The sequence below is a fragment of the Armigeres subalbatus genome, chromosome 2, assembly GCF_024139115.2.
Source record: "Armigeres subalbatus isolate Guangzhou_Male chromosome 2, GZ_Asu_2, whole genome shotgun sequence".
Classification (NCBI taxonomy): domain Eukaryota; kingdom Metazoa; phylum Arthropoda; class Insecta; order Diptera; family Culicidae; genus Armigeres; species Armigeres subalbatus.
In genome coordinates, this window is record NC_085140.1 from 330,095,992 (window position 1) to 330,118,855 (window position 22,864).

General features: G+C 39.4%; 1 protein-coding gene across 1 annotated transcript in view; it reads left to right on the forward strand.

Annotated features, from left to right (window-relative positions):
• The first annotated feature begins 4,149 nt into the window (after positions 1–4,149).
• The window catches only part of LOC134212740 (neural cell adhesion molecule 1-A-like), a 416,812-nt gene continuing 398,097 nt past the window's right edge, over positions 4,150–22,864 (forward strand). The window contains exon 1 of the mRNA XM_062690855.1: positions 4,150–5,699. The gene's annotated coding sequence lies outside the window, so the exon portion shown is untranslated. The remainder of the gene's footprint in view (positions 5,700–22,864) is intronic.

Consider the following 22,864-nt stretch of genomic DNA (forward strand, 5'->3'; position numbering starts at 1 on the left):
ATATGACCACTTCACTGGATTATCCACTGGTCAATGAGTGGTGCTTGCATTGATTTTGCTCTCACAATGCTACCACAGACGTTTTAGAAAAACTCGCAGCTTGCTGGGACGTAATTTAAAAATTGACCACTTTACCGGATGTTCCGGATCTTCCGGAAGAACACAGGGAGACCACTTAAGGTCAATTAGTGATGCTTGCTCTGATTTTTCTCTGACAGTGGTTCCACAAACCGTTTAGAAAAAATCGCAGCTCTCTGGGACGAATTTAAATAATTAGCCACTTTACCGGATGTTCCGGATGTTCCGGATCTTCCGAAGGAATACTGGGAGACCACCTGGGGTCAATTAGTAATGCTTGGATTGATTTTTCTCTGACAATGCTTCCACCGACCGTTTAGAAAAAATCGCAGCGTTTTGGGACGAATTTAAATAATTGACCACTTTACCGAATATTCTGGATCTTCCGGAGGAATACTGGGAGACCACCTGGGGTCAATTAGTGATGCTTGCATTGATTTTTCTCTCACAACGCTTCCACAAACCCTTTAGAAAAAATCGCAGCTTTCTGGGACGAATATTAATAATTGACCACTATGCCGGCTGTTCCGGATCTTCCGGAGGAATACTGGGAGACAACCTGGGTTCAATTAGTGATGCTTGCATTGATTTTCTCTGAAAATGCTTCTACAAACCGTTTAGAAAAACTCGCAGCTTTCTGGGACGAATTTAAATAATTGACCACTTTACCGGATGTTTCCGGATCTTCCGGAGGAATACTGGGAGACCACCTGGGATCAATTAGTTATGCTTGGATTGATTTTTCTCTGACAATGCTTCCACCGACCGTTTAGAAAAAATCGCAGCGTTTTGGGACGAATTTAAATAATTGACCACTTTGCCGGCTGTTCCGGATCTTCCGGAGGAATACTGGGAGACAACCTGGGTTCAATTAGTGATGCTTGCATTGATTTTTCTCTGAAAATGCTTCTACAAACCGTTTAGAAAAACTCGCAGCTTTCTGGGACGAATTTAAATAATTGACCACTTTACCGGATGTTTCCGGATCTTCCGGAGGAATACTGGGAGACCACCTGGGATCAATTAGTTATGCTTTCATTGATTTTTCCCTGGCAATGCTTTCACAAACCGTTTAGAAAAAATCGCAGCGTTTTGGGACGAATTTAAATAATTGACCACTTTACCGGATATTCTGGATCTTCCGGAGGAATACTGGGACACCACCTGGGGTCAATTAGTGATGCTTTCATTGATTTTTCTCTCACAATGCCTCCACAAACCGTTTAGAAAAAATCACAGCTTTCTGGGACGTATAATCATAATTTACCACTTTACCGGATGTTCCGGAACTCCCGGAGAATCAGTGGTAGGCTACCACTAACTGGTCAAGCAAACGTCAGTCAGCATTGATTTTCCTGTCTTATTGCGATTACGAAAGATGATGAAAACCGCATCTCGCTGGAATGAATGCATTTATTAAATTGTGACTTCACACGTGTTCCAGAATCCGGAGCATCTGGATGTCCACCCGGTGGCCAAGGCACCCAGGGAGCTAAATTGACGTCCGGCCTAATGCACTTATCGTCGTGAACAATTTTGTTGAAGGTCCCATTATTCTAAATGGAAAAGATCCGATGGGAATATGGGAGTTCTGAAGTGATGCTAAACTTTTTTGGGGGTGTTGCAATATTCAAAGTAGGTGTTGCAATACTTATTTTTGCGCTTCCATACTTTTGGCGGGTAGTGTATGTCTTTAATAACAAGATTTTAGCCATAAACAGGTTCATCTCGATTAACAAAACTGGGAAATCAATAAATTTCCAATGTTTCACACATAAGCCCTCTGTTTGCCTTTTTCAATAGAACCTTATTCTTGCAGTGGTTGCTGAAGTTTGTATAATGCTATCCATTATATTTTCAACTGCCGGTGACCAACGCTCTAGGCTGTGTTAATCTCTTTGAAATTCCATAAGCTAAAATATCGGCTAAATTGACGCATGGTTACGAGCCTCCTTTAAGTGTTGCAATTAACTAACATTTGTTTTCAACTGGGATATTAGTAGAAATTCATGAACCAAGCATTGGGCCGTGCGGATCTCGGTTAAAAAAAAAAAAAAAAATTGCAGATCTACTGATCGTAAGGAAAACGAATTAAAATACATCATCAAATCAAAAGAAAAAGCACAAGTCTTTCTGCTCTCCAAAGCCAAAAATATGTATAAGAATCAAGATAAAACTAGTATTGAAAAGCATTTCTGCGGCTCCGTAACGCTTCACAACAAATGAGCTTTTCAAATAAACAAACGTCCTACATGGCATCCGCAAAGAGTCTGAAGGTTCGTGAAAGGGTAGAAGAAGCCGGGGGCAAATTGTTCGCTACGTTTACTCATATGAGTACATGGTGATATCGAGCGCGAAGAGAGAGGTTTAAAAAAGCCTCACAATCTATTCGAACAAAAAAAATGAGCTCAAATTTCTCGTGAGTTATTTATGGATGACCCCTACGAGTTCTACGAAACACCAAAATTTGCAGTTTCCCACCACTTCGTAACATTTTTTGCAAGGGAACTCATTTATAGTATGGACAGTTATCAAATGATACACCCCAATTTTGTTACGTTATTCACGTACAAACCCTAATATACTAAGAAGACATTTTTTCTTTATTTCTAGGCCATTGTGATACTGTATACATAAACCGAAAGCTGGTTATCCCTCATTTCAGTAAAACACTGAATTCGCGTAACGCGACACCAAATTTTTGTACCTAGTGTACCTTCGTGAAAAATGCTCCGATTTTGGATATAAAAACATGAAAAAAAAAACTCTTGACGAGTACTAAAAGAATATAAAGTACTATTTCTCCAATGTGTAGTATCAATTATGCGACTATTTTCGTAACGCGACACCATTTCAATGTCACTGTTTTCAAAGTACAAAATTTTCAAGAAAACAAAAATTTTCGAAGCAATACAATTGGCTCACAAAAAGCCCATCATAAACTCTACTTTATCATGTATTAACCAATACATGTGAACCCAAATAGCTACGATGGAGCACATTTGTAAAAATTAGATTAGGCAGTATTTTTCTCATACTAAAAGTCTACTATTTTGATTGGCTATCAAAATATGTTCCCAAACTAATTTTGAGTGAAAAAATGTTTTTCTCATAATTCAATATATACATTTTCGTGTCCTAAAGATATTGGACCCTAATTTTCAGTTTAAAATTTTGGTCCTTTGGCGTAGAAGTGCGTGGAATGTGTCTTTTGATAATTTTCTTTACATTTGATAGTTTCTCGAGAGTGTTATGTGACGGTAGACCTATCGAAAACTAACACAACATATGATCACAAAGTTTAATAGAAAGTGATTTCCTTACCCACATTTCTCCAACACGAAAATTCTATACGCAACTTCTTGTACGATAAACGGCCAGATATCACTTCAATATATGGTTTTGCCTTTTAAATTAAAATCACCAGAATTATTATTTTCTTTAGATCAAATTTTCCCAGAGATATTGAGTAATTCAACTGATTGATGCGTAATTTCATATTCACTGTTTCTTTGTCTCATAATTTCGTACTTGATTGATATTTTAAGCTAATTTATTTTCTAAATGAGAATAGCAAAATCATTTATTTTTTAAGCTTTGAATAACGGAAATGGTCCCGATTAATGTAAAAAGTTTCTCATACCTATAAACTTTTACTTTGTTTTTCGAGCATCCCATTCAAAGACTGCTCTCACATTTTGTCGGATAAAATCAGCTGATTCTTATCGAACCATAACAGAGAATCAACCGACACAAGTTGACCTAACGTTTGCCTACATTCCAACAACTTCTCCAACGAGTTCACTCTGAAGAGCGCGAGAGCATGAACCATCTTACACGTGGTTTTCCCGCAGCCAAACGCATTCACTTCACGTGCTGCGAGATTATCCAACCAGGAATCACGAGAGCAAGAGAATCCTGTTCTTTGGGTGGAAAATTCGACCACCCAGTGACGGGAAGTTTTCCCGAAATCCGTCGTCGTCTTCGTCCCAGCAGCCAGCCGACGACAGCGAACATGCTGTGAACAGCAACGTCTGGCTTCACCTGCTTCAGTCTGTCGGGATTCTTTCGCCAGTTCGGACGCGTTCTGCCAGGAGCCCTCCTCCAAAGCCTGGAATTAGGTCGGTCGAATTTGGTCACGGTCAGGTGGATTTGTGTGAAATTCCAGTAGACCGGACAGCCTACGGGGAGTCAAAGCCTCAGCTTCCCGTCCAAGGAGCGGGGCTTAAGAAAGCCTTATTGCCCCAGCCCCACGAGGGGGGACGAATAGATTGGGTAGTGAGCGTAAGTGTGCTTTGGATGGTGCTCTTATATGTGACGTGGTGCTCCTGCTAAAACTTCAACCGTCGTCGTCGGGACCCGTTCTTGTGCCAGTCAGTAGTCGGCAGATGCCAGGTGAAAGGTGGTTTTCTGCGTTTCTGTAGGTTATGAATTCTTTGACGCAAGGCTCTGCAGACGGGGTGAAGGCGGTTAACCTGAACTCGTCTGGCAATATGGTTGGCGGAGGTGGTCTAAGGGAATGTCGTAAGAAGTGAAACGACGTGGTCCGTTGCCACCCACAAGGCGTTGGGTGGGTGAGGAAATTGACAGAATCGTGCGACAAGAAGAGGGTGACACGGTGGATATGGTCCTGTGAGTGGCTACAGCCGGGCAAAAGTGTGCTAACGATTGCGATTAACGGTTGACTTGCGGAACAAGGGCATGCTATTTTCTGGTGATTTTTCATCCTGTTTTTACCTTCCACATGGATCGATGATATTGGTGGAAAAAAGTAGGGTCACAGAACCGCAATAACAAGCCGGTGGCTAATGGGAGCGTGAAACGTATGAGAATGTTTAATGATCCGTAAAATTTGGAATAATTTTGCGGTGTGAAGAATAATCGCGGTTTCGCCGTAGTAAGAAAACTAATCGTGATCATTTGAATTATTGATCGAAATTTCTATGCTCTAGCGGCTGAAAAGTCTTAAATGAGCGAGTGATGGTGTAAATGCAGCATTCGTGTCCTGAAAAATCAAAGAGAGGCCGCATCATTAAATTTGCATCCTCCAGTGAGCCAGCCGGTACTTGGCTTCATCAATCATCCGGTTCTCCGATTCAATCAACTTCAGCCAAGCCGGTGTGAAAAGAAAAAGGTGTCTCACGGCGCGTACCGACAGCAAATCCGGGAATCAATTTTCTCCGATTTGTTTGAGTTTTTCCGAGTGTAAGAAAGCGTAGAAGTAAGTTACGAATCACCCGAAAGAAGGCAAGGGGCAAGAGTGAAGTGATGATCCGCCAAAAGAGTGTTTCGGCGTTGGGATCCCAGCCCTGAGTGAAATATCCCCCGTGGTGTTTCGTTGGAAGTGGCGTGCTATTGATCTTGTGTCGGCGATTGTCAATTGCCAAGTGTGAAGCTGCTGATTGGAGGAGCTTGCGGCGTTGTTCCGAGAAAACGAAAGAAGTAACTTCTAGCGCAAGTCATCTTGGATAGCTCATGGTGCTGCCTAGGTGTATTGACAAAGGACCTCGCATGAGCCGGAAATCGCTTTCTGCCCGGAGCAAGCTGAAAGAAGCACAGAAAGCGTGAAAGCAGAAAACGCCACCGTCACCGCAGGCACCAACCGGGACGTGGAATAACGAGTATGTGATTGATTTGATTTGTTCTGTCAGACTTCTATTTCATTTTTTTTATTCTCATGCTTGGTTATGGGGAAAGCAGCGAAGGTGATTCGCAGATGTATTATTATGAATTGGCTCAGATTTGGTTGGCTTCAATAGAGTGTTCAGTAGAATTATGATGAGATTCGATACCGCCACGAGGTATTTTCCTTGGCGGCATTCTTCGGTAAACATCTGAAATTTGGTAAACTTAAGATATTTAACCAACATGTTATTTTATTATATTTACCATTTTGTATACATTTCGATTAGAGTTATTCTGCAAACACAAAATTCATACCCAAACCAAATGAATGATATTTTATTGCGAAAAACCTTTGATTTGAAACTAATTTGCAATGTGTTGATAGAATTTCCACGCCTTTGGATGATAGTAAATGTGATCTGTGTCCTCAAATAAAATTAGTTATTTTCATATCTACTTGGATATCTAGTTGACTACAGCGTCCTAGGCCTGGCGTATTGTAGAGCTTCATATCATCAGTGTTGGGCGATGTTCCTCTAGTTTCCTCGAATGATTTTACTGCGTGCAGTCACCGTGCCAGAGTGAAATGCAAAAATAATGAGACGAATAAACCGCAGTGAGACGCCATTGTTAATTGATAACGTTATGTGAACCGTTGTCAGAAAAAGAGGTAGAAAAACCATTTATGTTAATTTTCTAATTGCAAAGATCTAGTAAGGGAAAAAAGAAAAAGTGATTTTTGACAACTAAATCTGAAGATATGCGCATTGCCGAAAGATGTTTGGCCAAATAAATCATTAGACCAATTTGGCCCAAAATGTATTTTAGCTGAAATGGAAATACGACCGAAAATATCGTTTGGTCGTTTGCACGAAAAAGTCGTTTGGCCAAATAGGTCATTTGGCCGAAATGGCCGTCTGGTTGAAGAGTCATTTTAATCGTATAATCCATTCGGCCAAATCTCCCTTTCTGTCAAACGACCATTACGACCAAGCGGCATTTTCGACCTATTGACTCATTCGCAAAATGACTATTTCGGCCAAACAACCTGTTAGAGACAAGGTTTTTTTCCGGCCGATCGTCGCTTTGGCCAAATGAAATTTTTGGTCAAACCGTTTTTCATTCATAATAATATATTGCTGTCGTATAATTTTCGGCCAAACGAACCTTCCATTATTTAGTAATTTTCTGAATAACTTTTGAAGAATTTCTTATGATCAAAACAAAGAATGTCCCGTAGAAATCCAAAAAAATTGTTCAAAGTTTCCGAAAAATAAAACCGTTTTTTCTAAAAAAAAACTTAATTTTTTTAAAATTCTGAAAAGGTTTAGTGGAAATTCCGGAAAATTCCTCGTGGACTTTTTGAAGAGTTTTCTATACACGCAGAAGAATCTTGTACGATTGAAACAACTGTTTCGTTTGTTGCATCAAACATCGATGACAGTGTTGTTTCAATCTTTGAATTTGTTGTTTCAACACTGATTCAGTATTATTTGCAGGGTTAGTACTTTTCGTTTCATTGAGACGAAAACAAGCGAGAATCTTTATTAGCAGGCTGCACGGCATACAAAAAACAAGGCAGGCTCATCACGTATGTAAACATTCAGTTTGAATGTAAACATGTGACGTCACTGCTATCTTCGCACAAGCTGGACCGAGACGATGCTCTACGGTCGCAGCATGCTTACTTTTGTACTCCAACATGTGGCCGATAAAATATGCGTCACATTCGAAGTGTCATTTTTCTAACGAGCCTACCTTGTTTTCTGTATACCGTGGCAGTCTGTGGCGAGAAACTTATTTCTCTCGCTCCTTTTTCTCTAGAGCAGGTCTGAAAGAAACTAAAATCGTGCCTACTTGATGAAATTCTTTTTTCGTTTTATCATTTTTAGGCTCACTCATTTTTTGCGAAAATTTTCGCTGTGCGTTTATAAAAAAAATTAAGACCGCAACGGAGTTCGAACCCAGAACACCAACAAAAAAGACACTGGGTTGCGCTCACTCTAGCCATACCGCCACGTGACTGCTTATTGGCATGGGTTATATTTTCCAAAAAGGCTACTTTTTTTGCATTGGATAAGGGACGAATAAAAAGAAAGATAAAAGAATTAAGAAAACAAGCAAATCAACTTTTCGCGGCTCTGATAGTGAGGGAAAAATAACTATTTCTTATCAGGATCTTTTTTCTTTCCCGCAAAATGATTTCTTGGTAAAAATCTGCGTGAGCGATTATCCTCTGCTCGTGAGAATGAATGAGCATTACGATCCCTGATTATTTGACATTGAATCAACTAGACTGTGTCTAGTCTGTTGGTGTAGAAATAAACCAGTGAACAATCGCGTATGGTTAATTGGCTATTTGTGGTTGTATCAACAATAAAATTTATTTATTTAATACTGTTATTGTTGCAGAATCCGGTTGATTCTAACACATTTTTCTTCGTGCAAAAATGGAAAAAATAAATGCAAATTTCATTAAATTTTCTATGGAACTTACCAACAGTTTTCCACGGAAGCTCTGAAGAAATTTCCATGAAAACTCCGGAGCATCTCCTAATGATTTTCTCGTGGGTCTCCTAAAAGTTTCTCGCTCATATTCCGTGTGATTTTCTGAGTATATTTCGAAAATTATTAAACAGAAATTTCAAAAAACTTTCCTTGAGCTTGAGCTTGATGACCGCAAAATTCGTAGTTGTTACTCCGTGATTGACCAGAACAATCGAAATTGCACAGGGAACCAATAGCTGGGGCTTGGGATTCGCTTTCCAACCTCAATGTGCACAGATCGAGAGTTCAGTAATATAAGGATCATAAACGGCGCCGGTCACGTCCTTACGGTCATCTGGGAAGAGAAGGAACAGTTGTTGTGACATCTGTTGTTACTAGAGACCGAGATTACCTCTGCATCTCCACAGTTGCCACAGGAGGGATTCTTATTAGTTACACGGATTAGGATTCACCTTGGTAAGTGATGCGATCCATGCAACTTTGATAATATGAAAATCACATAACGCGGATTTGGCCTTTTTCAACTTGCTATTTAAAGCATCATTAAATTTTGTCTGGATCGTTAAGCGTACGTAATTCATAAAAATTCCCTAAAAAGTACATATGTCTACTAAACCTTTTCCAATCTTTCACTCGAGACATACAAGGACTCTAGCATTCAGTGAACTATAGCTCTATTATGCCAATACTGTTTTGTGCTGTACACATATAAAATACAAAAATATAGGTATAGTATATTAATAAAACTAGAAAAATACATCCTTGCTTTCGATCCGTTGGTCTTGTTATTTATGTTCAACGAATAGCTTCATTTTATGATCTTCATCGGCCGGCAACAAACATTCTCCTAACTTATTATCACATTTTATAAGTAATTTATCTTCCCGGGATCAAATTTTAATGATTGGATATTTTAGATGAAAAACCCGAAAAATAGAAAAAATGGAATGCGTGAAAGAAAAACGTCATGGGAGTATCAATATTTCAATTGTATTTTTTTTATTCCTTTCTTTATTTGGTAGGCACTCCTTGTTACTTAACCGCTACTGTGCCGAGATCTACTGTGGTATTCTGCTGTACAGAATCCACACAGAATCAATTTTTAGATTTTCTATTAGGGTAAACTGGGGTAAAATGCACCCCCGGGGCAAAACGATCTTTTGGCATTTTTGGCGGTGTTTCAGGCATATTTTCAAGAATGTTTACTGCTGGACTGGTAGTTCGAGATCCGAACTATATGCGCTGTAGCAAATACTCTCGAAAAATTGCCGAAAATGTCCTCAAAAACGTCAAAGGCGACCCTTATCTTTTGCCCCGGTGGTGCATATTACCCCAGTTTCCCCTACTCATTTATTGTTGTCTTTGCCAGTCCATATCATCGTGAGTCAATTGTGTCCATGTCGTGTATCCAATGATCGTTGCTTTGTTCGGTTGCCATTTATCCGGATAACGTTGGAGGAATGCTCTGAGAAAAACAAGTTGTCAGTCGTCACAAGGCAGACGGGCGATTTACCAAAAAGAACGAGCCTAGGTAGAGATCCGATTGCTCCTTTGCGACTCCTTGTCTGATGTTTCCGGATGTTGAATCTCCATGGTGGTTTCTTGCTTCGCTTTGGTCTTCCCTGTTGAGAATATAGGTAACGAAAGAGCATACTATGGTTAATGTGAGGAGAGTTCCTCCCCAGATTCCTCCTCGTGTGGTGAAGTTCCAGCTTTAATTCTTGAAGTTTGTCCAAATTGTCGAGTTTGATGTGGGTGAAATCATCTTTTTCATTTGTGAAATTCAATTGTGCCAGTTTTTGCCATAAATTGGTACAAGATATTCTTCTTGGGCTCTTGTATGATTGAGGTTGTTAAACGTGAAGTTCATCACCTTGATCGTGCAGTTATTAGTTTCTATTATTGTTGGTGTGTTAACTAGCCTCGATCCGCTGCATGAATCTGAGATAAATACGTTTTGTTCGTGTCCACTAGTACTATATTTCTGTTATTCTGATAGGTTGCCTGGCGGGTTTTAGAACACATTTTTGGTGTAAGATTATTCAAGAGACTGTGGATACATTCATCTTCCACTAGGGTTGTTTCGTCACATATATCGCAAAGTTGAGTTTGTTTGTAGATGGTGTTTCCATGTTTGGCTATTAGCTTGATGTCCATGTTGATTCGTGTGTTATTCATATTCAGCGTCTGAACGTTGATCAGATCGAACTCTTCGTCTTCCAGGATGGGTATCTTCGCTAGGATCAGGATGTCTGTGCCTTTAATGATTACATTCCCTGAGCTATATTAAAAATTTGGTCTGGATAGTCTAGTTTTAATCTTTGAGTTTTAAGCCTATTAAAAATATACATTTTATCTTCGAATTGGAGTAAATTTCTATTGAGGATGTTGAGTTTAGCAAATTCTACCTGCTCTTCTATATTGTTGAGGATTTGTATTATAAGATCAATGTTCATAATTAAATTGATATATTCTAGATCTAGGGGCTAGGGGCAGCAGGGACTATGTCCAAGCGCTTGACGATCCCTCCCCAGGCCATTTGCGAGTTGTGGCGCCTGCATAGGATGTGGTGGGGTTTGACAGTGTGCCCTGTTAAATTCCTATAAAAAGCAGCGTGTATCCGCAAGTAGGCCCCACCAAAGCGACCGTGTGCCGCTCAAAGCGCACAAGCCCAAGTCCTGGTGTTAGGTGGGACGATAAACAGCCCTGACACGACGGCCCTCCAACGAGACAGGAGGTTTGCAGGCCCAATAAGCCGCCTTTTAAAACAACTATTACGAACGACGCAGAAGATAATACGACTCGATACAATCGGCAACGACCTAGGGCGACGAATAAAAGATCACGATTGGAAGCTTGGAACATGGAACTGCAAGTCGCTAGGGCTTCGCAGGTTGCGACAGGATAATCTACGACGAATTACATCCCCGCAACTTCGATGTCGTAGCGCTGCAGGAAATCTGCTGGACAGGACAGAAAAGTGCGGAAAAGCGGGCATCGAGCGGCTACCTTCTACCAAAGCTGTGGCACCACCAACGAGCTGGGAACCGGCTTCATAGTGCTGGGAAAGATGCGCCAACGCGTGATTGGGTGGCACCCCACTGCGGGACGTCACAATCGTCATCGGTGACATAAACGCTCAGGTAGGAAGGGAGGAAATCTATAGACCGGTCATCGGAACGGATAGTCTGCATACCGTATCGAACGACAGCGGCCAATGATGCGCATAACCGTACCGCGAAATGGTAGTCCAAAGCACTTTCTTCCCCGCAAGAATATCCACAAGGTCATGGAAATCACCTAATCATGTAACGGAAACCAAATCGACTACGTTCTAATCGATAGGTAAATTCTTCTCCGACATCACGAACGTACGCACTTACCGCAGTGCGAATATTGAATCCTACCACTACCTCGTTGCAGTATGTCTGCGCTCAAAACTCTCGACGGTGATCAACACGTGTCGGAGTCGTCCGCCGCGGCTAAACATTAGGTGGCTACAAGACGGTAGACTAGTCCAAGACTACGCGCAGCAGCTGGAAGTGACACTCCCAAGAGCAGCTAGGCACAGCATCTCTTGAAGATGGCTGGAGAGATAATCGATCCGCCATTGGAAGCACAACAACCGCTGCACTAGGCACGGTGGCTCCGGATCAGAAGAAACGACTGGTATGACGGCGAATGTGAGCAGTTAGTTGAGGAGAAGAATGCAGCATGGGCGAGATTGGTCCAATACCGCACGAGGGCGAACGAGGCAAGATACAAACGGGCGAGGAACAGACAAAATTCGATTTTCCGGAGGAAAAAGCACCCAACAGGAAGATCAAGACCGTGAAGAGACGGAGGAACTATACCGCGCTAATAACGCACGAAAGTTATATGAGAAGTTGAACCGTTCACGTAAGGGCCGTGCCACAGCCTGATATGAGAGCATGAGCATGAGCAGGATAACCGTACAATTCGTAGTTGCTACTCCGTGATTGATTAGATCTTGCGAAATTGCACAGGGAACCAATTGAATGAAGCTTGGGTTTAGCTATCATTCTCAATATGCAAAATTCGGAAAATCAATGCATTTTACTAAGTCAATTACAGCGCCGACCACGTCCTTACGGTCATCAATGGAAGGAAGGATTATTAGTTCATCTCTCGTTGCTACTAGAGACCTAGTATTCCTCTGCATCTCCACGATAGTCTTAGGATAGGATATTGTGTGTTAGTATGAAGGGATATATTATCTGGATTCACTTTGGTAAGTGATGCGATCTATGGGATAGGAATATATGAATGAGAATTAGAAGTACTAGAGTAATGAGCAAGTATTAAAGTGAATTTCTAATGGGATTCATTTTTTACAATTAGAATTTGAATGCTATTGGATTCTAATACCACGCACGTCTACACACCATCGCTGCTCGCACATCAACCTCACATTCTTACTTGTATGAGGCCTGCACGAGTGACATAGCGACCGTATATAGCATTCGTATGGTGGGTACAAATGAATACCAATCTATTTTACCCTTCTTACACCCTAAGAAGGGTATAAAGATCCTTGAAAAACCGACTTTTTATCCGAGGCTCAGGAAACCCAAGTCGTATATACTGCAATCAACTCAGCTCGACGAACTGAGCACATGTATGTATGTGTGTGTGTGTGTGCGTGTGTGCGTGTGTGCGTATGTGTGTGCGTTACAAAATCTCATCAAGATCTCAGCCGTCCGTGGACCGATTTGCACGATTTTAACACTAAACGAAAGCTATGACTTTGTCATTGTACGAGTTCAATTTTTTTGCAATCGGACATTTTGGTTCCAGAGATATGAGAAATACGAACATGAAGTGTATTTTCAGAAAACTAACAAAATAATGTCACATACATATCTCAGCCGTCTGTAAACCAATTTGCATGATTTTATCTTTAAACGAAAGCTATGTTTTTGTCATTGGACCCATTGTATTTTGTTTTTGCAATTAGACATTGGGTTCCGGAGATATCTCTGAAATACGAACATAAAGCATTAGACGTATCAACTTCACACATTGGTAAAATATGTCCCATCAAGATCTCAGTCGTCCTTGGACCGATTTGTGCGATTTTATCTTTAAACGAAAGCTATGTTTTTGTCATTGGACTCATTAATTTTTTCTGCAATCGGAAATTCAGTTTCAGAGATATCTGAAATACGAATATGAGACATATTTCAGACTACTAATGAAAATTGTCACACCAATATCTCAGCCGTCTATGACCCGATTTGAACTCTTTCAGGGCTTAAACAGAAGCTGTAATATTGCCATTTAAGGCGGCAAATCAAATCTGCAGCCTTTTTGTATTTTTAAAATTGTTAAATTTTCAGAAATATCCCTTTTACCCTTCTTACACCCTAAGAAGGGTATAAAGACCGCTTGGAAAACCGGCTTTTTATCCGAGGCTCCGAGGCCCAAGTCGTATATACCAATCACCTCAGCTCGACAGAACTGAGCACATAGCATGTATGTGTGTGTGTGTGTGTGTGTGTGTGTGTGCGTTACAAAAATGTCACATCAAGATCTCAGCCGTCCGTGGACCGATTTGCACGATTTTAACACTAAACGAAAGCTATGACTTTGTCATTGTACGAGTTCATTTTTTTTGCAATCGGACATTTGGTTCCAGAAATATGTGAGAAATACGAACATAAAACGTATTTTCAGAAAACTAACAAAATAATGTCACATGAATATCTCAGCCGTCTGTAAACCAATTTGCATGATTTTATCTTTAAACAGCTATGTCTTTGCCATTGAACCCATTGTATTTTGTTTTTGCAATTAGACATTGGGTTCCGGAGATATCTCTGAAACGAACATAAAGCATTAGACGTATCAACTTCACACATTGGTAAAATATGTCCCAACAAGATCTCAGTCGTCCTTGGACCGACTTGTGCGATTTTATCTTTAAACGAAAGCTATGTTTTTATCATCGGACCCATTTTTTTCTGCAACGGAAATTCGGTTTCAGAGATATCTGTGAAATACGAATATGAGACATATTTTCAGACTACTAATGAAGAATTGTCACACCAATATCTCAGCCGTCTATGACCCGATTTGAACTCTTTTGGGCTTAAACAGAAGCTGTAATATTGCCATTTAAGGCGGCAAATCAAATCTGCAGTCTTTTTGTATTTTTTAAAAATTGTTAAATTTCCAGAAATATCCCTTTTTACCCTTCTTACATCCTAAGAAGGGTATAAAGATCGCTTGAAAAACCGACTTTTTATCCGAGACTCGGAGACCCAAGCCGTATATACCAATCAACTCAGCTCGACGAACTGAGCACATGTATGTATGTGTGTGTGTGTGTGTGTGTGCGTATGTGTGTGCGTTACAAAAATCTCACATCAAGATCTCCAACCGTCCTTGGACCGATTTGCACGATTTTAACACTAAACGAAAGCTATGACTTTGTCATTGTACGAGTTCAATTTTTTGCAATCGGACATTTAGTTCCAGAGATATGTGAGAAATACGAACATGAAGTGCATTTTCAGAAAACTAACAAATAATGTCACATGAATATCTCAGCCAAATCTGTAAACCAATTTGCATGATTTTATCTTTAAACAAAAGCTATGACTTTGCCATTGAACCCATTGTATTTTGTTTTGCAATTAGACATTGGGTTCCGGAGATATCTCTGAAATACGAACATAAAGCATTGTTAGACGTATCAACTTCACACATTGGTAAAATATGTCTCCAACAAGATCTCAATCGATCATTGGGACCGACTCATTAATTTTTTCTTCGCAATTCGGAAATTCGGTTTCAGAGATATCTATGAAATACGGAATATGAGAGCATATTTTCAGACTACAAATGAAGAATTGTCACACCAATATCTCCAGCCAAATCTATGACCTGATTTGAACTCTTTTTCGAAGCTTAAACAGAAGCTGTAATACCTTTGCCATTTAAAGGCACGGCAAAAATCAAATCTGCAGTCTTTTTTGTATTTTTTAAAATATGGTAAATTTCCAGAAATATCCCTTTTTACCTCTTCTTACACCCTAAGAAGGCGTATAAAGATCCAACTTGAAAGAAATGACTTTTATCCGAGGCTCAGGAGACCCCAAGTCGTATATACCAATCAACTCAGCTCGACAGACTGAGCGTACATATGTAGCCAACAGGTGTGTAATGACTGTGTGTGGGTGTGTGTGTGTGTGTGTGTGTGTGTGTGTGTGTGTGTGTGTGTGTGTGTGTGTGTGTGTGTGTGTGTGTGTGTGTGTGTGTGTGTGTGTGTGTGTGTGTGTGTGTGTGCGTGTGTGCGTATGTGTGTGCGTTAAGCAAAAATCTCAGCATCAAGATTCTCAGCCGTGTCCGTGGGACCGATTTGCTATGATTTTAACACTAAACGAAAGCTATGACTTTTGTCATTGTACCAGAGTTCAATTCTTTTTGCAAATCGGACATTTAGTTCCAGAGATATGCATTAGAAAAATGATACCGAACATGAGTGCATTTTCAAGCTAACATAATAATCACACATCACTAAGTACGAGTTTAAACAATCCCATTGATTCCACCCTTACCATTGTATCTTGACAGATGCATGTTTCTAGAACCTCAACAGTAAAGGGTAAGTCTTCAATTGCCTCGTGCTTGACTCGACTTAGTACGAGGCACCTGGGGCTAACTGCCTACCGAGTCATCACAATAAGTGATGACAGGATATTAAATGTTTATTCCACTAAAAAGCTTCAAAATAATTCTTCTTATCCAACATAATAAATGTTGCACATGAATATCTCTCAGCCGTCTGTAAATCCAATTTTGCATGATTTTATCTTTTAAACGAAAGCTGTGGCCCCACTCTTTAACCATCTGATTATCTCATTTTGTTATTTTTGTTTTTGCAATTCAGACATTGGAGTTCCGGAGATATCTCTGAAATACGAACATAAAGCATTAGACGTATCAACTTCACACATTGGTAAGAATATGTCCCATCAAGATCTTCAGTCGATGTCCTTGAACTGATTTGTGCGATTTAATATCTTTAAAACTGAAAGCTATTTTCTATGTCAATTTGGGACCTATGATAATTTTTTCTGCAAAATCGGAAATTCGGTTTCTTAGAGATATCTGTGAAATACGAGAAATATGGAGAGACATATTTTACAGACTACTAATGAAGGAATTGTCTACACCAATATCTCAATAAATCTATGACCCGGATTTGAACTCTTTTGAAGCAAAAAGCTTAGAAGCTGTAATATCTTGCCAATGGTTAAGGCAGCAAATCAAATCTACAGTCTTTTTGTATTTTTAAAAATATTACAAATTTCCAAGAAATATTCCTTTTACCTTGCACACCGCTAAGAAGGGTATAAAGATCATTGAAAACTGAACTTTTTAATCCGAGGCTCGGAAAACAGACCCAAGTCGTATATACCAATCAACTCAAGCTCTCTGACAGACACTTGAGCACATGCTATATTATTAATGTGTGTGTGTGTGTGCATGTGCGTGTGTGTGCGTGTGTGTATGTGTGTGTGTGCGTTTACAAAAATCTCACATCAAGATCTCTCAAGCCGTCCGTGGACCGATTTGGTAATGATTCTTTCAACAGCTAAACTGAAAGCTATGACTTTGTCATTGTGTGCAGGAGTTCAATTTTTTTGCAATCGGACGACGTTTGATTCTAGAGGATATGTGAGAAATGACGAACATGAAGTGCATTTTCAGAAAATCATAACAAAATAATGTCACATGGAATATCTCAGCCGTCTGTAAATCAATTTGTGATTTTTATACTGGCTTAAACGAAAGCTATGACTTTTGCTATTGGTTATCTTTTTCTGGTGGGCATTGAAGTTGCGGAATATCTCTGTTGAACATGACATTAGACATCAACTTCACGTTGTTAAAGGCCATAAAGTCAGTCGTCCTTGAACCGGTGCGTTTTTGTCTTTAAGCAAGCTGCTGTTTTTGTATACCCCACCCTACGAAGGGTATAAAGTCATGAAAAACCGACTTTTATCCGAGGCTCGGAGACTGAGTCGTATATACCACCAATCAGCAACTCAATCGACTGAAGGCATATATATTATTGCGTGTGTGTGTGCGTATGTGTATTACGTTACAAATCTCACATCAAGATCTCAACGCCGGACCGGTTGCACGATTTAACACTAATGACCATGACTTAACCGCTGGATTAATTTTGCAAATCTGGACATTTGGTTCCAAATATGTGAAATACGAACATGAAGTGCATTCTTAACTAACAAAATAATATCAAGATATCTCAATAAATCTGACCATTGATTTTGCTCTTTAAAATATTATGACTTTTGCCATTGAACCCATTGTATTTTGTTTTTGCAATTAGACATTGGGTTCCGGAGATATCTCTGAAATACGAACATAAAGCATTAGACGTATCAACTTTACACATTGGTAAAATATATCCCATCAAGATCTCCAGTCGTCCTTGGACCGATTTGTGCGATTTTATCTTTAAACGAAAGCTATGTTTTTGTCGTTTCATAAATTTTTTCTGCAATCAAAATTCACCAAGTTATCTGAAATACGAATATGGATATCCTAGACTATAATAGGGTGTCCACCAATATCTATTGATATTGATTTGAACTCTTTTGGGCTTATTAAAACTTATAATATTTACTTGTTGGGCAGCAGTCGAACTAAGTGCTGTTTTTTAAAAAATGAAATTTCCAAATACCCTTCTTACACCCTAAGAAGGGGTATAAATGATCAGTTTGAAAAACCGACTTTTTATCCGAGGCTCGGAGACCCAAGTCGTATATACAAATCAACTCAGCTCGACGAACTGAGCACTAATGTATGTATGTGTGTGTGTGCGTGTGTGCGTGTTGTGCGTATGTGTAAGTGCCGTTACAAAATCTCACATCAAGATCTCAGCCGTCAGTGGACCGATTTTTTGATTTTAACACTAAACGAAAGCTATGACTCTTGTCATTACCGTACGAGTTAATTTTTTTGCAGAATCGGACATTTGGTTCCAGAGATATGTGACGAAATACGAACATGAAGTTGCGATTCTTTAGAAAACTAACAAAATAATGTCACATGAATATCTCAGCCGTCTGTTCAAACCAATTTGCATGATTTTATCTTCTAAACGAAAAGCTTATGACTTTGCCATTGAACCCATTGTATTTGTTTTTTGCAATTAGACATTGGGTTCCGGAGATATCTCTGAAAATACGAACGCATAAAGCATTAGACGTATCAATCTTCACACATTGGTAAAAATATGTCCCCCATCGTAAGATCTCCAGTCTGTCCTTGGACCGATTGTGCGATTTTATCCTTTAAACGAAAGCTATGCTTTTTGTCATTGGACTGACCAGTAAATTTTTTTCTGCAATCGGAAATTCGGTTTCAGAGATATATCTGTGAAATACGAATGAGGCCATATGAGACATATTTTCAGACTACTAATGAAGAAGAATTGTCACACCAATATCTCAGCTAAATCTATGACCATTGATTTGAACTCTTTTGGGCTTAAACCAAGCAGAAGCTGTAATATCATGCCATTTAAGGCAGCAAATCAAATCTGCAGTCTTTTGTATTTTTAAAAATGTTGTTTCCGAGAATATCCCTTTTTTACCTTTACTTACACCCTAAGAAGGGTATAAAGAATCGCTTGAAAACTGACTTTTTTTATCCGAGGCTCTCCAGGGATGACCCAAGTCGTATATGCAATCAAGCAACTCAGCTCGACCGAACTGAGCACAGGCACATGTGTAATGTTATGTGTGTGTGTGCATGTAGTGTGCGTGTGTGCGTATATGGTGTGTGCGTTACAAAATCTCACGTCAAGATCTCAGCCGAATCCGTGGACCGATTTGCATGATTTTAACACTAAACAAAGCGGCATGACTTTGTCATTGTACGAGATTCAATTTTTTTGCAATCGGACATTTTGGTTCCAAGGAGATATGTGAGAAATACGAACATGCTGAAGTGCATTTTCAGAAAACTAACAAAAATAATGTCACATGAATATCTCAGCCGTCTGTAAACCAATTTACATGATTTTTATCTTTAATACGAAAACTATGGTGACTTTGCTATGGCTAAACCCATTGTATATTTGTTTTGCAATTAGACATTTGGGTTCCGGAGATATTCTCTGAATACGAACGCATAAAGCATTAGACGTATCAACTTCACACATTGGTAAAAATATGTCCCATCAAGATCTCAGTAATGTCCTTGGACCGATTTGTGCGATTTATCCTTTAAACGAAAGCTATGTTTTTTTGTCATTGGACTCATAAATTTTTTTCTGCAATCGGAAATTCGGTTTCAGAATATCTATGAAAATACGAATATGAGATATATTTTCAGACTACTTAATGAAGAAGAATTGTCACACCAATATCTCAGCTGTCCTATGACCCGATTTGAACTCTTTTGAAGCAAACAGAAGCTGTAATATTGCTGCCATTTGAGCGGCAAATCAAATCTGCAGTCTTTTATTTTTAAAAATGTTAAATTTTAGAAATATCCCTTTTACCCTTCTTACATCCTAAAGAGAGTGTATAAAGATCGCTTGAAAAAACGACTTTTTATCCGAGAGACTCGGAGACCCAAGTCATATATACCAATCAACTCAAATAGCTCGACAGACACTGACATGTTTGTTAATATGTGTGTGTGTGTGCGTGTGTGCGTGTGTGCGTATGTGTGTACAAAAAGTTATAAAATCTCTAAGCATCAAGATCTCAGCTGTCACTGGACCGATTTGAAATGATTTTAACACTAAACGAAAGCTATGGACTTATTGTCATTGTACGAGTTCAATTTTTGCAATCGGACATTTAGTTCCAGAGATATGTGAGAAATACGAACATGAAGTGCATTTTCAGAAAACTAACAAAATAATGTCATATGAATATCTCAGCCGTCTGTAAACCAATTTAATGTATGATTTTATCTTTAATACAAAAGCTATGGTGACTTTGCCCATTGAACCCATTGTATTTTTTGTTTTTGCAATTAGACATTGGGTTTGGAGATATCTCTTGAAATACGAACATAAAGCGATTAGACGTATCAACTTCACACATTGGTAAAATATGTCCCATCAAGATTCTCAATCGTCCTTGGACCGACTCATTAATTTTTTCTGCAAATCGGAAATTCGGTTTTCAGAGATATCTGTGAAATACGAATATGAAGGACATATTTTCAGCACTCACAAATGAAGAATTGTCACACCAATATCTTCAGCTATGACACCCGATTTTTGAACTCTCTTTGAAGCTTAAACAGAAGCTGTACATTGCCATTTACAAGGCGGCAAATCAAATCTGAGACATCTTTTTTTTGGTATTTTAAAAATTGGCACAATTTCCAGAAATGAGTCCTTTTACCTTACCCTTACACCCTAAGAAGGTATAAAGATCGCTTGAAAACTGACTTTTGGGCTTAATACAGAAGCTGTAATTGTGTGTGTGTGTGTGTTTTTTTTTGTGTTTTATTCCATTTGAAATCAATCTCATCTTGTATAAATTACACCCTAAATAAGAAGATTTTTAAATTTTGAAATCTGACTTTTTATCCGATGGAGACCCAAGTAATATAACTCGACGAACTGAGCACATGTATGTATGTGTGTGTGTGTGTGTGTGTGTGCGTATATGTGTGTGCGTTACAAAAATCTCACATCAAGATCTCAGCCGTCCGTGGACCGATTTGCACGATTTTAACACTAAACGAAAGCTATGACTTTGTCATTGTACGAGTTCAATTTTTTTGCAATCGGACATTTGGTTCCAGAGATATGTGAGAAATACGAACATGAAGTGCATGTGCATTTCAGAAAACTATCAACAAAATAATGTCACATGAATATCTCAGCCGTCTGTAAACCAATTTGCATGATTTTATCTTTAAACGAAAGCTATGATTTGCCATTGAACCCATTGTATTTTGTTTTGCAATTAGACATTGGGTTCCGGAGATATCTCTGAAATACGAACATAAAGCATTAGACGTATCAACTTCACACATTGGTAAAATATGTCCCATCAAGATCTCAGTCGTCCTTGGACCGATTTGTGCGATTTTATCTTTAAACGAAAGCTATTTTCGTTGATAGAAATGCCTGAGAAAACAAGGTTGGGTCGCGTCATAAGGCAGACGGGCGATTTACCAAAAGAACGAGCTAGGTAGAATCACGATGCTCCTTTTGCATTCTTGTCTGATGTTTCCGGATGTTGAATTCTATGGTGGTTTCTTGCTCTTTGTCTTCCTGTTAGATATAGGTAATGAAAGAGCATATATGGTTAATGTGAGGAGGTTCCTCCCAGATTCCTCCTCGTGGTGAAGTTCCACGCTTTAATTCTTGAAGTTTGTCCAAATTGTCGAGTTTGATGTGGTGAAATCATCTTTTCATTTGGAAATTCAATAGTTTTTTTAGCCAAAATTGGTACAAGATATTCTTGGGCTCATGTGATTGAGGTTGTTAAACGAAGTTCATCACCTTGATCGCAGTTATTAGTTTCTATTATTGTTGGTGTGTTAACTAGCCTCGATCCGCTGCATGAATCTGAGATAAATACGTTTTTGTCTGTTCCACTAGTACATATTTCTGTTATTCTGATAGTTGCTGGCGGGTTTTAGAACACATTTGGTGAAGATTATTCAGAGACTGGATACATTCATCTCTCACTAGGTTGTTTCGTCACATATATCGCAAAGTTGAGTTTGTTTGTAGATGGTGTTTCATGTTTGGCTATTAGTTGATGTCCATGTTGATTCGTGTATTATTCATTTCAGCGTCTGAACGTTGATCAGATCGAACTTTCGTCTTCCAGGATGGGTATCTTCGCAGGATCAGGATGTCTGTGCCTTAATGATTACATTCCTGAGCTATATTAAAAATTTGGTCTGGATAGTCTAGTTTTGATCTTTGGCTTTAAGCCTATTAAAATATACATTTTATCTTCGAATAGAGAATTTCATTGAGGATGTTGGTTTAGCAAATTCTACCTGCTCTTCATATTTGAGGATTTGTATTATAAGATCAATGTTCATAATTAAATTGATATATTCTAGATCTAGGGGCTAGGGCAGCAGGGACTATGTCCAGAGCTTGACGATCCTCCCAGGCCATTGGTGACTAGGGTCATTAGGTGGTGGTCAGATGATATTAAACTTCTAAAAAGCTGCATGTATCGTAAGTAGGCTCTGCCTACCAAATTGCGCTCAAGCGCAAGCTCAAGTCCTGGTGTTGGTGGGACGATAAACAGCCCTGACACGACGGCCCCAACGAGAGGAGGTTTGCAGGCCCATGCCGCCTTTAAAAACAATTAACGAACGACACAGAAGATAGTGACACTGCATACAATCGGCAACACCATGGACAAATAAAGATCACGATTGAAGCTTGGAACATGGAACTGCAAGTCGTGGCTTCGCAGGCTTGCGACAGGATAATCTACGACGAATTACATCCCGCAACTTCGATGTCAGCGCTGCAGGAAATGCGTACTGGGACAGGGAAAGTGCGGAAAAGCGGGCATCGAGCGGCGCTACCTTCACCAAAGCTGTGCACGCCCAACGAGCTGGAACCGGCTTCAGTAGAAAGATGCGTTCA